Source organism: Ixodes scapularis, unplaced genomic scaffold, assembly GCF_016920785.2.
Source record: "Ixodes scapularis isolate PalLabHiFi unplaced genomic scaffold, ASM1692078v2 PGA_scaffold10__122_contigs__length_95168666, whole genome shotgun sequence".
In the NCBI taxonomy this organism is placed as follows: domain Eukaryota; kingdom Metazoa; phylum Arthropoda; class Arachnida; order Ixodida; family Ixodidae; genus Ixodes; species Ixodes scapularis.
In genome coordinates, this window is record NW_024609836.1 from 22195458 (window position 1) to 22211369 (window position 15912).

Here is a 15912-nt window from a genome sequence, read left to right on the forward strand (position 1 = left end):
ATTACTTTTTTTTTACTCAAGTAGCACAAAGCCGGTTCTTAAATGGGTCCGACGTGGGTCCCAGTTTGGCAAGCAACGCGGGTTCCACGTCAACTTTGCAAGTCAGGCCCAAGAGATCACACTTTGAAAGGCCTCCTGGACTGCTTCAGAGGGCCCACCGCGATTTTACTTGGGCAACCCACTTGGACTCCCCTCGTGGGACTCACAGTGGGTTTACTTGGGAGCCCACAGAGATTTTCCTGGTAGAGCCCAGAGCAGACCGCAAGGGGCGCCCCAGAAGTCCTATTCTCGTTATGGCTTATTTCATCATTTTCTTACGGTTTGGGGTATTGCAGTGAATCCGAAACTCAGCATGGCCTCCCTTTTCCTGTGTGCGCGCTAAAAAACTATTACCAATTTGGAACATTTTGATAGATTAATAAAACGGTTTGAGCTGGACCGTTGAAAAATCGGCATTTTAAGTGTACGAAAAGAAACCAAAAACTGTGCACATTTCCAGATAAACTCCTGTTGGACAGGTGATCGGTATGGATAGCAAGCTTCATCCGGCTAGAACACAGAGTTTCAGAGGAGATAGCGACATTCAGACGAGTGTTTAAAATTCATCCTTAAATATATTATTGTGCGCAAAATATTGTACCTCACGTAAAGCGGCCTTCTCTACACACGCGCTCAGTAATGAGTTAATAATGATATTCTGCGAACCTAACATTTCTCCCTCACCTATAAAATTACAATCCTCGGTTATTTGGTATCAAATTAAGCCGATCTCCTATGTTGCATTATCAGAACGTGCAGTAAATACTCTCTATGTGAGAGGAAAGTGCCATCAGTGCCATTTTGGGACTTGCCCTGGTAGTCCAAGTTGAACATGCCCGTAAATGAAATCAGCGTGATATTTAGAATTAAACTAGAACACGAAGAAAGAAAGGGCGGGATATGAGAAACAGCTGACTACCGACGATGTTTTAGTGTAAACTTCTTCCTTGCGCGTTTGCTCCTTCACTTATCGTCCCAAATAGAGCACAAAAAACCTATTTTATAAATTACCCTATTCCACTAATAAAGATCACTACCAATATTTACACTTATACAAATTATACAAAGCATTTACACATACTTCTCTAAAAAATAGTGTTTTTTTTTTTAACTATCCCGCCACAAGCTCGTGTTGTTGTTGCTTGGTGCTTGACATTTCGTAGGTATTAGGTCTGTTCGATTCCGCCAGAATGTTTTGAACTAGTTCCGTCTGAGTTCAGAGTAATGCAGGAGTCGCGCAGTGGCGGCGCAGAACCAGTGCAGCCGCCGCGTTAGGATTGGCGCTGTGATCGGCTTTCGGAGCGGAACTGCGTCTGTTGGCTCTTGTTTCTCCACGCCACGTTGTATGCTACATTTAAGTAGTCGCGCATTGATGAGACCATTCGTGTTTCCTTAGTTTTAAAGTATAATAGCGGAATATTTTCTGTGAATATTGTTTATTCGAGTGTACTAAAAACGTTTTCTGCATGAAATGTGTTTCTGTCTGCATTTTTAACGGCCATTCGGTTCCTGTCGTTTCCATGTTCATGTCCTTCACATTCAGTTAGCAATAGTAGATTCATTCCAAGTCTTTCGAGTTTCGCATTTCAACGGTAGGTTCGCGGCATCAGGATGATTTTGCGGCGGAAGTCACTGGCGGCAGCGCGCGTTCGGCAGCGGTCACCTCGAAAACGAAGGCGTGAAGATAGCTTTTTGGCCTATACAGTTACCGACCGTAACTTTGGCGTCAAGCTGAATCGATTATTCTGATTCTCAAGAAAGACCTGCGTGGAACTACCAAGTCAATGCCGATTCTCGATGTTCTTCCCAGACCCGTTAGTGGGCGCCCACAGATACCAGCGGACAAAGCATGCAGTATTATGCTCAGCTACGGGGCATGCGAGGGCCAATGTACTAAATCCCAGACCTCTGCCATGTATCGGACTCATCAGTATGCATTCGAGAAACTGAACGCGGGGACTATCCGGTGTCTGTAAGGAAGAATATCAACACTGCGGATCCCTACATAGCATCAAAAGGAAACAATTTACGTGAGCCAATATTTCCACACTTACCACAGGGAGCCAAACCTACACGAGCAGGTGCCTAAAACGGTTTCAGATTGTCATAATCAAATTCCTTCCCTCGGTTATGATCTCAATTTCGCGTCCACCGCGGGTACTTTATTATCATAAATGGGAGGAAATGCAACCTCCCTATCGGTGTTATTTTGAAACATCGCAGACATTTGAGCAAGAGCTGTGAACAATGGCACCACGAGCAGAGACGGACGAGGAGTGTCGTCTGCTATCGTCGTCTGCTCTTGTCGTCTGCTTCTGCACAAACGCTGAACCAACTCCGGAGCCGGTGCAAGGTTTTGAGGAACTGTTGTACTAGGGAGATACTGCGTTCTGTGGGCTGTGTGGCCTGTTCTCTGGTTAACTTGACTGCACATGAGGTTGGCTTTGTTGGGCGCGGACCATGCTACTTGAACGTAATTTCTTTCGGCAATATTTTTCAATGTGTGCGTAATGCGATGAATGTAAGGTAGCACCGCGATCTCCCTCGAGTCTTGACTGCGTTTTCGTTCTCCGGCCTTGTACGCTTCAAATTTTCTATATTCATAGGATTGCGCACAAATTGAAAAAAAAAGATTGCCGCAAGAAATTACATTTAAGTAGTATGTTCTGCGCCCAACGAAGCCTACTCCATGTGCAGTGAAGTTTACCGAAGAACAAAGGAAAACTCATGCAACACTGCGCACAGAACGCGGTATCTCCCATGCACAAACAGGAGTGGTGTACCACATTCCCCTTTCTTACGGTAAATACTACATCGGCCAAACGGGCCGATGAACCAACGACAAAGCCTGCGAGCATGCAGCGTCTCTTAAGGGAAGAGCGACAGGACATCTGGCAACTCATTGGAGGACATGCCAGTGCAGTGTAGCCTTTAACGGCGCCACCACTCTTGCCAGAAACAACAATCCTCATGCACGCGAAGTGCCCGAGGCGCTCGCTATCGAAGGGCACGCGAAGGACTGCGTCAGCACCCCATCAATCACCGTTTAGAAAAAAAGATAGACAATACCTACAAAATGGCAAGTCTGAAACAGCAAGAGCACGAGTTTGTAAAGGGATAGTTAAAAAAACATAATTTTTTAGGGAATTATGAGTAAATGTTTTGTATAATTTGTATAAGCGTAAATACTGGCAGTGATCTTTATTAGTCAAGTAGGGTAATTTATATAATAGGTTTATCGTGGTCTACTTGAGACCTTAAATGAAGGAGCAAAAGCGCAAGAAAGAAGTTTATACTAAAATCTCGTTAGTAGTCAGCTGTGTGTCCTATCCTGTCCTTCCTTTCTTCTTGTTCTAGTTTAATTCTAAACTTCAAGCTGATACATTTACAAGTATGTACCAACAAGATGAAATCTTAACCGTTTTTACACGTGCCCACGCTTTGCCCCGTTGGTGCCCTTGGTTACTAACTCAAATACCCGAGAGGGTACCGGAGGGACATTGCATGGCTAGCCCAAGAGGCATGCCACCGTAGAGCATACTTATGTGCTACGTCTGCCCCTGTGTAGCCGAGGTGGACCCCGCGGGGCATTGCATGACCATTCCAAGTTGAGGGTGGCCACACGCTGCCCCACTGAGAACCACCTTTGTGCCAACTCATCCCTTGTATAACCGAGTTGATACTAAAGGGTGTATTGCACGGGCAGCCCAAGTTGGGCATGCCCACGCTGTGCCCTAGTAGAGTCCACTTTTTTGCTAACTCTGTCACCGAAAGCTCAGGTGGGGTCCATAAGGGTAGTACACGGGTAGCCAAAGTTTGGCATGCCCCCGCGCTGCCCCCCTGAAGCTCAACTCTGTGCTTACTAAGCAACCGCTTAGCCGGTGTGGGTCTCTTTGGGTCATTGCAAGGGCAGCCTAATTTGGGCATGCCCGCGCATAGCCGAAGTGGGATCGACGGGGGTGTTGCAGGAGCTGCTCCAGTCAACATTACCCCCGTGCGGTCCACGTTGGGCCCACGTGAGCCCCCTTCAAATGCTACCTGTGGAGTAAATATATGGGATTTCTTCGTTTGTTCAGTTATATATAAAAAATAAAGTGTCATGAACGTAAGATTGTAGCACTTTGCTTAACTCCGTGCTCTAAGAATGCATAAACTTGTGTTTCTATAGTACTTATGCTCGACAGAACTGGCTTCCTAGAATTGTCTAGTTTGTAACCGTGGTAAGCAATTTGAAGATACCTAGATGGGCCTTTCGTGGTTTGAGATAACTACAACCGTCTTCGGTAATAGCCTTCTTATTCCGGAAGACAGAAGGATCAATGCTGAGGCCGGTAATTGATGTATTTCCGCGTACAAGAACGTGGTGCTCGATTTACGTAATATTTACCCTTCTCCTTATGTGGCAGCGATTTGTCACTTCGATACCTATATTTGTGTCTCACTGCGAGAACTAGTCTTCATTGTTTTCATTTTGTGTTTTAACAGCTTAAGAAACGTTGGTGGGCACGACATACAAAGGGGGAAACAAGCCTTGTGTTAGCCGCCGTTTCACTAAAAACATGTTGAAGACCGGAAAACAGTCAAGTATGAGCAAAACTTCCGCTCCCACTTTTATTCTTCAAAATGTATTTTAGAGCACCCATTCATTTGTAGTTATATGTAGAAAATAAGTAATATTTAAATAATATATCCATTGACGGTCTTTAATCTGTTCGCTGGGTTCACAATATGTGCCTGCATTAATATTTGCGTTTTTTAGAGTGAATACACAGAAAGCGGAACGTGTTTAACTTGCTTATTTTTATTATCTTGACTACGCCAGGGAGCCTGTTTACGTTCTATGTTGACAGCATCATATTTTATTGCTTATTGACGCGACGTTTTAATATGGTGACGATTAAGCGGCCGTTCACTTCGATTTACAACTTCTTCCTAGTGCCAGACGGAGGTCATACCTCACAGGAAAACATCCAATAGAGGAGAGTAGATGCAGCTGCTTATCTGGGATACCACCATCATTCTCGCTGTATCTGGCAGCCCAAATTTCTGCTCGACGTTTCGCTGAAGGTGCCTTACTTGGGGCGTTGTTCACATTTATTTGTTTGAACACCCAAATGTAGTCTCTTCCTGCTAGCTGTTTTTTATGCTAATCAAACTTATCTGACAGTACTTTCGTGTATAATAATTTGGGGGTTACACACGCTCTTTTTTGTTTTAGAGTGCAGCTCTTAGGCGCCCGTTTCCGGTTTGAGCGGCATCGCCGTCGGCGTAACCGCACGTTGCATGCAACTCAGGTTGCATGCAGCCTGCGTTGGAAGCAACTCAGTGGTGCATGTCGCCACAACCACGCGGTAAATGCAACTCACGCAACTCAGCGTTGCATGCCGCCGTAACCACGTGTGGCAAGCAACTCAGGTTGCATGCTACCCGAGTTGCATGCAACCTGTGTTGCTTGCAACCTGAGTTGCTTGCAACCTCCCGAAGTCGCGTGACCCTCAGGCCACGTGACCTACCCCGAGGTCACGTGGCTCTCCAGGTCACGTGACCCCCCCCCGGTCACGTGACCCCCCAATTCACGTGACCCCCTTCCCGAGGTCACGTGACCCCCCGATCACGCGACCCCCAAGGTCACGTGACCCCCCCACCCCGTGCCTTCCCCTCCTCCTCAAGAGCTGCGCTCTAATTCGGCGTTACAGGGAGTTGTAAACGGCTTTCATTTTGTTGTGGGTTCTTCGGTTCGGTGCACCCTCGTCCTGTTACTAGTGGTGCAAAACTTTCGATAGTACTATCGATAGTATCGATAGTCGCCAGAAACCTGACTATCGATAGTGAAAAAAACTATCGATAGTCGACTATCGAAAAACTATCGATAGTCGACTATCGAAAAACTATCGATAGTACTATCGATAGTCGACTATCGGAAAACTATCGATAGTCGACTATCGAAAAACTATCGATAGTACTATCGATAGTCGACTATCGAAAAACTATCGATAGTCGACTATCGAAAAACTATCGATAGTACTATCGATAGTCTACTATCGGAAAACTATCGATAGTACTATCGATAGTCGACTATCGGAAAACTATCGATAGTACTATCGATAGTCTACTATCGGAAAACTATCGATAGTACTATCGATAGTCGACTATCGGAAAACTATCGATAGTACTATCGATAGTTGACTATCGAAAAACTATCGATAGTCGACTATTGAAAAACTATCGATAGTACTATCGGTAGTCGACTGTCGGAAAACTATCGATAGTCGACTATCGAAAAACTATCGATAGTCGACTATCGAAAAACTATCGATAGTACTATCGGTAGTCGACTGTCGGAAAACTATCGATAGTCGACTATCGAAAAACTATCGATAGTCGACTATCGAAAAACTATCGATAGTACTATCGATAGTCGACTATCGGAAAACTATCGATAGTACTGATAGTCGACTATCGAAAAACTATCGATAGTCGACTATCAGAAAACTATCGTTAATCGACTATCGGAAAACTATCAATAGTACTATCGATAGTCGACTATCGAAAAACTATCGATAGTACTATCGATAGTCGACTATCGAAAAACTATCGATAATCGACTATCGAAAAACTATCGATAGTACTATCGATAGTCGACTATCGGAAAACTATCGATAGTACTATCGATAGTCGACTATCGAAAAACTATCGATAGTACTATCGATAGTCGACTATCGAAAAACTATCGATAGTACTGATAGTCGACTATCGAAAAACTATCGATAGTCGACTATCAGAAAACTATCGTTAATCGACTATCGGAAAACTAGCGATAGTACTATCGATAGTCGACTATCGAAAAACTATCGATAGTACTATCGATAGTTGACTATCCAAAAACTATCGATAGTCGACTATCGAAAAACTATCGATAGTACTATCGATAGTCGACTATCGGAAAACTATCGATAGTACTATCGATAGTCGACTATCGGAAAACTATCGATAGTACTATCGATAGTCGACTATCGAAAAACTATCGATAGTACTATCGATAGTCGACTATCGAAAAACTATCGATAGTCGACAATCGAAAAACTATCGATAGTACTATCGATAGTCGACTATCGGAAAACTATCGATAGTACTATCGATAGTCGACTATCGGAAAACTATCGATAGTACTATCGATAGTCGACTATCGGAAAATATCGATAGTACTATCGACAGTCGACTATCGGAAAACTATCGATAGTACTATCGATAGTCGACTATCGAAAAACTATCGATAGTACTATCGATAGTCGACTATAGAAAAACTATCGATAGTACTATCGATAGTCGACTATCGGAAAACTATCGATAGTACTATCGATAGTCGACTATCGAAAAACTATCGATAGTGCTATCGATAGTCGACTATCGGAAAACTATCGATAGTACTATCGATAGTCGACTATCGGAAAACTATCGATAGTCGACTATCGAAAAACTATCGATAGTACTGATAGTCGACTATCGAAAAACTATCGATAGTCGACTATCAGAAAACTATCGTTAATCGACTATCGGAAATTTATCGATAGTCGACTATCGTAAACCTATCAATAGTACTGTCGACAGTTTAATATGGATAGTTTTGCGACACTAGTAGTTTGCGTCGCTCCCTCTTGTCTATTTATCGCTTTAATTTTTTTTTTTTTTTTTCAAACGGGGCATTAACTAGCCCAGGCACTTACCATCCCAACTTTGGTTCAGCTTTCAGTGATGACGAAGATGGGGGTTTGGGCGAAAAAAGAAGGGGGAGGCGAGCGGTAAGGCGAGGGCAAGACGGGCCGGGGAGGAGGAAGCAGACGAACCGCTGGAGAAGAGAGGGGGAAACCTCCTTCTCTCTTTAGCGTTCCCTCTGCTTCCTCCTCCCCGGCCCATCTTACCCTCGCCCTACCTTCTTGAGTTGTAACGGACTATAGTGGTGCAAGACTATCGATGGCACTAGGGATAGTATTGTTAGTCGCCAGTATAGTAAAAAACCATCGATAGTCGACTATCGAAAAACTATCGATAGTACTATCGATAGTCGACTATCGATAGTTCTGGGACACTATCGATAGTTTTGGAAAAACTATCGATAGTATCGATAGTCAATTTATCGATAGCTTTACATCACTACCTGTTACGCCAAGTTTAGGTGGTATTATTTTATCTCGTAATGATCCTTGTCCCCCAAAGCCGTTACAGATTACAGCAGACGTAGGCGCCGCAATTCAAAATATTGAAGGCCGGAACTATCAGTACACGTATCTGAGTGCAATACTATACTGCATAACAATCACAGTTCTTCTCAAATGGGTGCAAATAATAATGCAGAAGTTATATCATGATTTTAATTGTGAGACGCTTAGTTTGTCATATTACACCTTCCCAACCGGCAAGTGCTAAACATATTTTCGATTCCACTCAATGTTCAGTTCTAAGATGGGGGTAAAAGCTCATATTCCGCTTCAGTTACGGTTCATTTAAGTTCTGGGTCAGGTTAAAGCAACGGCTAGGAATAAGGTTCCATTCGGGTTCCACACATTGGTCCTCGGCTCGATCCCCGTTCACGCCCGTTTGAATTCGAAGGAACCTCATACTAGCTACTGCATACTGCGTAATGCACTTTAAAAACTACAGGCTACTTACTGGTCGTACTGCACTGGCTATATTTATCATCTGCAGAGGATACATAAGACGCTCAATCGTGCAGAGTAACTTCCCTCTGTTGAAACATTTATTCAACGAACTACTCCACTATTTGATTCTAGTGGCCCAGGAGAAGGCGGGGAACACGAGGAAATAGCACATGTCGAAACAGCACACGACAAAACAGGACCGTTAAAGCAGCACGCGTTGAAACAGCACACGTCAAAACAGCACTCGTCAAAACAGCACGCGTCAAAACAGCACGCGTCAAAACAGCACGCGTCAAAACAGCACGCGTCGAAACAGCACGCGTCAATTCAAAATAGCAAGGCGACAAAATAGCATGCGCCCAAAAGCACGCGACAGAAGAGCACTGCGTCAATACAGCATGGCAACAAAAGAATAGATGCCAAAACAACACAGCATCAAAAGGGCACACCGGCAGAACACTTAACGTTTTCTTTAGCATCCTGAGCTTGTGTTAATGGCATGCCAAGAGAGGGTGCAAATTGATTACACGTTTTTTTTTTATCTATCCACTGCTCTCTAGGTGCAAATAATTTATAACCCGAAGTATATGTCCCTTTTTAGTGGGACATCCGATGGTGCCTCTAGTACGTGACGGGTTAAGAGTTCAGGGGAAGCTCCTACCAACTCTTCCCACTTTAGCAGATCAAACGCAGGAGAGAAGGCGACCTTTTCACCAACGTTCACTCTGCTAAAGTAGAAAAAGGTGGGAGGAGTTCCCATTAAATCATTATTTGTCACCGACTCTAGTTAAGCATATCTTTGTCAGTGAATTATCGCTCTAAGTAAACTATATTTTATATGCCATTAGTTTTTCCTAACAATGCAATTTTGTTACTTGCAGTTTGCAAACATAGCTAAAGGTAAAAATCAAGTGTTAAACAGTCCTACTGACTTAAAGGGGCGATGCAAAAATTTTTGTGCTTTGTGCAATATGAAACACGCGTTCGTTTTTCACCCCACGCAATAGGAGTCCCAGAAAAAAAAAATTTAAAGCAAAACGAGCAGCGTTCACCCCCCTCAACTCGCAGCCAGAACAAGCGGTCACGTGCTCTGGAGACGATTATATGCCGCCAATGTTGATCATAGCCGCGCGCATGGGTTGGCAAAGCACAGGACACGCGCCGAGTTCCAGACATTGTTATGGCTCGGCTATTGTCGTCGTTGCAGCGATTGAACACGGGCCCCATACCCGAATGCTTCTCGAGCTAGTAATTATCACGAGCCTAAATCGAGTGCTCACTCAATGTTCGGGTCCAATCTAAGAACCGCATTCAAATATCTTCATTTGGGCGTACTTAAATCCCCACGTTACGTTATCAAATTTTGCAAAGGAGAGATTGAATGAAAACGATCGCTTTATTGTGAAATTACACCGTTACAAACGAGTATCTTGGCCAGTGGCGTTGCGTGCGAGTATCCTTCAGTCCCACTAGTGCCAGTAAGCTCGTGTGAAGTGAAAAACATTTCAAGTGAATATCGTTGCACCGCCCCTTTAATGCGTACGTTCTTTCATGTTGAGTTTGAGTAGTTTGGAAAAAGCGGCATGCCAAGGGTGTTAATTAGGGGTTGCGAGTCACACTTTGATAGTGAATTTCGTAGCTTTTCAGAGATTCTTCGTAGGGCCTCGAGCCTGATGCATCACGTCCACTCTGGCAGTATATCACTACGCACAGTGTTAATTCGTAATAATTACGAGTCCAATACGTTGCACAAATACCTGCTACAATGCTAATGAATCTGTCCATAAAACACGATTTTTTACAAAACTACCACCTAAAATGAGAGGAGTGTAATAAGCCACACACCAACTACTTTCAACACCGACACGTTATGGTTTTCTTCACATCAACAATTCTCAACCTCTTGAACAATAGAATATTGGCATCGTCATTTACCGTAGTGAGATGGAGAATTGCAGCGTCTTAAGCATTCCCAACTACGTGGGCCGCGCCCTCGACCAGCACCCTTCTGCTTTAACTCGTCCTGGAGATGATGATTATTTATCTTCCTGCGCAAACCCAGGAGACCTTCCAAGTTACCCAATTGGACCTCGTCATTTCTAGCTCCCTCGATTCAATGCAGATGGCGAATCAGGGATTTTTTGATTGGGTACGCTCGAACCTTTTCTTCTCTTTTGCCAAGGGCACTCGGTTGCTTCACAAAGAAATGTCGAGTGCTAGACGTGCACCTTTCGCACGCCACGTCATTCTGGAGACAAAAAGAGTTCAGCCGTATCGAGCACGACCGGCCATATGTTAACCATTCGTCTATATTTACGTGCTTGATAGTATGTGCATTAATTGGACATATTTGTTGTAAGTACAGTAAGCGTGCAAACGAGCTGGTGAAGTTTGTAATGCTGATCTTAACAGAACACTGGGCTTTATTTTTGTTTTAATTCAACTTCACATCTCCTTTTCCGTGCAAGCCTGTTGTCTAGTGCTACAGTCATCATGGAAACCCTTATCATTAAAGGTGTACTCCAGCTTTTTCTTGATTATCCACGATTTGCCTGAAAATGTTCTACACACACCAATAAACAATGTTGAAATAGTAACTCACATCTTGGGCCGAACTACATTTTTTTCTCGCAAAGTCATTGAATTTACGTTTTCAGCACTCATCGTGATTTTCAAAGTGAAAGTCTCAATGGCAACAATCAAAAACTCACGTCAACGGAAGGCAGAAGTTTACTCGTTTTACCGTAGAATTCATTTCCTACAGATTACAAGCAGTTTCCTGGTGTCAAACGATTTCTTCGGAAGCTCACTGCCGCACTCGCACAGCAACACGAAGGCAATGCATTTTCGAACTGCCTTCCCGACCTGCGAAGCTGTCTTCCACTGTAGGAGCGTGGTGAACTGGGCTAGTTAGTAAGCATTATACATGGTTAGAGTCAGCGAGCAACGCGAGGAAATTGTAGAGGAACGCAGAAGACAGGATAGATGCTGGACTCACAACTCATTTTTTCATTTAGAAAAGAAGATGACATAAAAAAGGCGCGTGCTCGTGGCACGAGAAGTCTAGAGCGCGGAGCGATGGCTTCAGTGCATGGAAGCGTAAAAAAAAGGAAACTTCTTTTCAGATAGATTAAAGGACGGTTCACACACCTGCGTTGATTGCGTTCGCATGCAACCGAAACGAAAGCCCCTCTATCCTGGGAAATGTCGCACCATTTATTGTAGTAGACACGCTCGAGGCACGTGCCGCGCGCCAATTCTGGGAAATTCATGGCGTCTGAAACCCAGCTCAGTTACTGCTCATTCGCACTGGAAGCGGATCCGCGTTCGAAAGTACAATTGCACGCGCACTCGATGACATCAAGTGCGCGTGCAATTTCACTGGATCTTTATAGACAATTGCAAGCATGGCGCCACAAGTGGTGCCCCATGCGTGCAAGCCCGTGCAACGCGCGGGTGAACGTAGCTTTGGCAAGCTCGTAATCGCACGGGCGTGCCTGCTCGAGCAGAGACATGGCGGCGGCCAGCCGCCCAGCTTGCAATCGTGTATACAACCGCTTTCGCAACCGCGTTGCGAACGCGGATCCGCTTCCAGTGTGAATGAGCGGTTAGAGTGTACTAGAAGGGCCGAGTGGGAGGAGCTAGAGGCTCCGCTCGTGCTTTCAGTTGCACCTCAAAATGTGTAAAGCGATCAGGTGGACCCAAGCCACTTCGATCGCAGCGCCACCTTCGTAAAGTGTACTAGAAAGGACTGAGTGAGACGACCGAAACGTGTCTTCGGCGCCGCCGCTTGTTGAACGATGCTGGCGTTGGAACGCCAACGCGTTTTTCATAAAAACCGGCTAATCCGAACCGCTTCGCTCGTAGTGCCGGAGAGGAGGCTACGAGCGAAGTGGCTTGGATTAGCCGGTTTTTTCCACATGCGGAGGTACTGAAATAGTACTTCGGTCGCCCCACTCGGTCCTTCTAGTACACTCGAGCTCGTGCTACAGTGTACTAGAATACTTGTGCCACCATGATCTTCCCAAGGGCTGCACGTTGCACGTTCCTCGTGCATCCACGCACGTGGGGCTACTTTTGAAACAGGAAGGGGCCTTGAATCAAAACGCCAGTGACGTCAAAGTCACCGGGAACGACTGTTCATCATATACGCAGCATGTGAAGCGATGCAAGGGGTAGCCTGGCGAAGCGTTCCATGAGTAACGGTTGTTGCGGTGTTTTGGTCGTTACCGTCATTTCGGTTGCATGCGAACGCAACCGTGGAAAATGTGTGAAGCCGCTTTAACAGAAGGGTGGCTCACGCAGTGCTTCCCCAAACATTGTATAATATAGACGCTTTACACACGCGCAAAATTACAGCCGCCGCCCCCCCCCCCCCTCCCCCTATTGCTGACCTTCTCCTGTCTTACCGAGATGCCGAGCAACTGAAACGGTAGTTGACGATCCTGTACAAAGGCCGATGCTTTAGAAAAGGACACAGTTGAATCTTATACCCCTCTCAGACGGGCTAGTTTAGTGCCACTGCAAACGAGTGCACTTCGCCTTAAGTGTCATTTCTGTAGTGTGCCACACGGCTCCTTCCTGAGGAACACACTTGGCTTGGAGTGAGTTTGACGAACTCACTTCGTTCGATCGAGCGCGTGAAATCAGTAGGAGTGTTTCAACAGTAAAACATAACAACACAGAAATCAAAAGCGTTGCGTAAGTTTCATTTTATAAAAGAAAATAAATTAAAAAGAAATTCGTGAAAAAGACGACACGTTGAAGAGTGGCATTGCAAAAAAAGTAGTGGGGTAGACTTGGAGTTTAGACTGATCTGAATCAAGATTAGCGCAGCGGTGAATTGATAAAAGACGACGACAAAGTCAGTCATTCATGGCTGTCTTGGTTAGCAGAGAATGATAGAGTCTACTTTTGTTTCACCATGTAATTATTCGAGACAACGCGATAATTATAATCTGATTAGGCAGTGTCAGGGCCTCCTCCTAGGCTTCCGTGGAACGAAGCGGAACGCCAAAGTTGGATATGCTTGTTCCTCTTCTTGGCTTGCGATGATCGATCAGAATCATCCAATTGGCGTAAAAATCGTTCATTAATGCAACGTTGTTTTAGAGCACAGCTGCTAGGCACCCCTTTCTGAGTTAAGCGGCGTCGGCGTAACCGCGCGTTGCATTAAGGGCTGTTTCCCAAAATGACGTCATGTGTGTCGTCACGTGTGACGTCACGATGGTAAACTTTTCCCGCTAAATTTTGCGGTAAAAGTTTGTGCTAAGTTTGGCGGAAAATTTTTCCGCTAAATATAGAGGAAAAATTTTACCCGTTTGACGACACATTTAAAACTTCAGATGACGTGTCATGTGACGTCACACGTCAATTCAGCGGGAAAATTTCCCCGCTAAATTTAGCGGGAAATTTAGCAAATTTTTTGCACTAAGTGGGATGAGAATAGGAGAGGAGGATAGGACGGTACGGAGGGGGAGCAGCTGCATACCCTCCCCTTCGTACCCTTCCTCCCTCCTCTCAAGAGCTGCAATCCAATTCGGCATTACAGGGAATTGTAAAAGTCTAATTTTTTTAACGTGTCTTTATTAAGGGGTATCGGTGGCCGAGTGGGCTGGCGCCTACCAGATCGGAGTACGTGAAGAGAAAGCTCGCGCTGGAGAACCCAGTGATCCTGAGCTCAATCCCCAGCCCTGCTCGAAGAACACACTTCCAATAAAGTGAGTTCGGGGAGCACACTACGCTCGCTCCGGTAGACCGAGTGTGTAATCTCGATAGCAGTGTTCAAGGAGTAACAATAATAGAAGAAATTAACGCTGCGTAAAATTAGTATTATTTTTATATGAGTAATATTAGATGCGCACTTGTTTTCTGTTGGCAGGAAAGTCGTACAATGTAGAAAAAAAGCGGCTAATCTAGTTTCCAGCCTTGACCCCTGCGCGACGGCCAGCGACGGCCAGGAGGCACCTGCGAGACCCCACCAGGAATCTGAAGATGGCAGGAGAGACGCGAAAGGCTTGCTAGAAATGGAACTCGCCCAAATGGGACAAGGTGTCTTCGAACCACCGTTCGTTCCTCTAGAAAGTCCGCCGTTCTCGACTGATCACGGGTAGGTTGTCGGTCATGAGAGCGGCTATGGTGAAGGCATTGACCTGCAGCTGCTGATCGATGTCACTTGACATTTTTGCCTGTGCGTCGGCATCCAGGTCCAGCTGCCTCTCATCTGAAAGGCGTTCGGCTCTCACGGAGAAAAGTGCCCCAATCACGCGCTTCTACTGTCCAACATCGCGGATATCGTCCTCCAGCTCGTCCTCCACACACTCCATGATGTTTCGTTGTGGCGAGTGGCCACCGTGCGAGTGGCCAAATGGGCTCGCGCACACCAGCTCGGAGCACGCGGAGCGAACTCTCGCGCTGCTGAACCCAGGAATCCTGGGTTCAATCCCTACTTCTGCTCGTTTCGATCTATTAGCGCCGAGATGTTTCGGTGGCGCCCTCTTATGGTTTCCCTCCGTGACGTCACGACTGGAATTCGCCTCGCCGTGACGTCACCAGTTGTTATTCTGGCTACTTACAATAAGGGTGCGACGACGAGTTCGATGGTGTGTTTAAAAAGCACAGTAGAGGCTAGGAGCCATCACAATCCGAAACTAACACCGTCAAAGTTGACAATCTGACAATGCTCATATGCCCGTGGTTTGGCCAATCGTGGAAAGCTGACCACAGCGACGCTTTTGGCCGCGCACATCGCTAATACTCCGTTTCACCTTATGTTGTACAACAGACAAGGCTAGAAGCGCGAGCTCATAGCGTTGGGAGCTACTCTTAACGCACGAGAGCTTGTGCCGCCGAGATGTGCCCTGAGCAAGGATCTCGCGCTTGTAGCCTTTCCTGCGGTACATTATAAGGTGAAACAGAGTATAGATGAGCATTGTACCGGCGTGCGGACGTGTATCACTGGTTTGTAATGGCTGATCGTAATGATCAAGTTGGATTTAAATTTGAATTAAAGCTCGTGACTTAGCGCAATAATGTGTGGTAACGTGTTTCTAATAAGACGACGAAATTATTTATGAACAAATGCGTATGCGCTGTAATATTTTGTGTGCCCATTACTTACCCATCGTCATTGCCATTATTTTGGAGTGACACTAAGTTTTCCCGTGTAGCACCAACACACTTGGAGTGTGTTTCGGCGGGTTGAAGTGCACTCGCT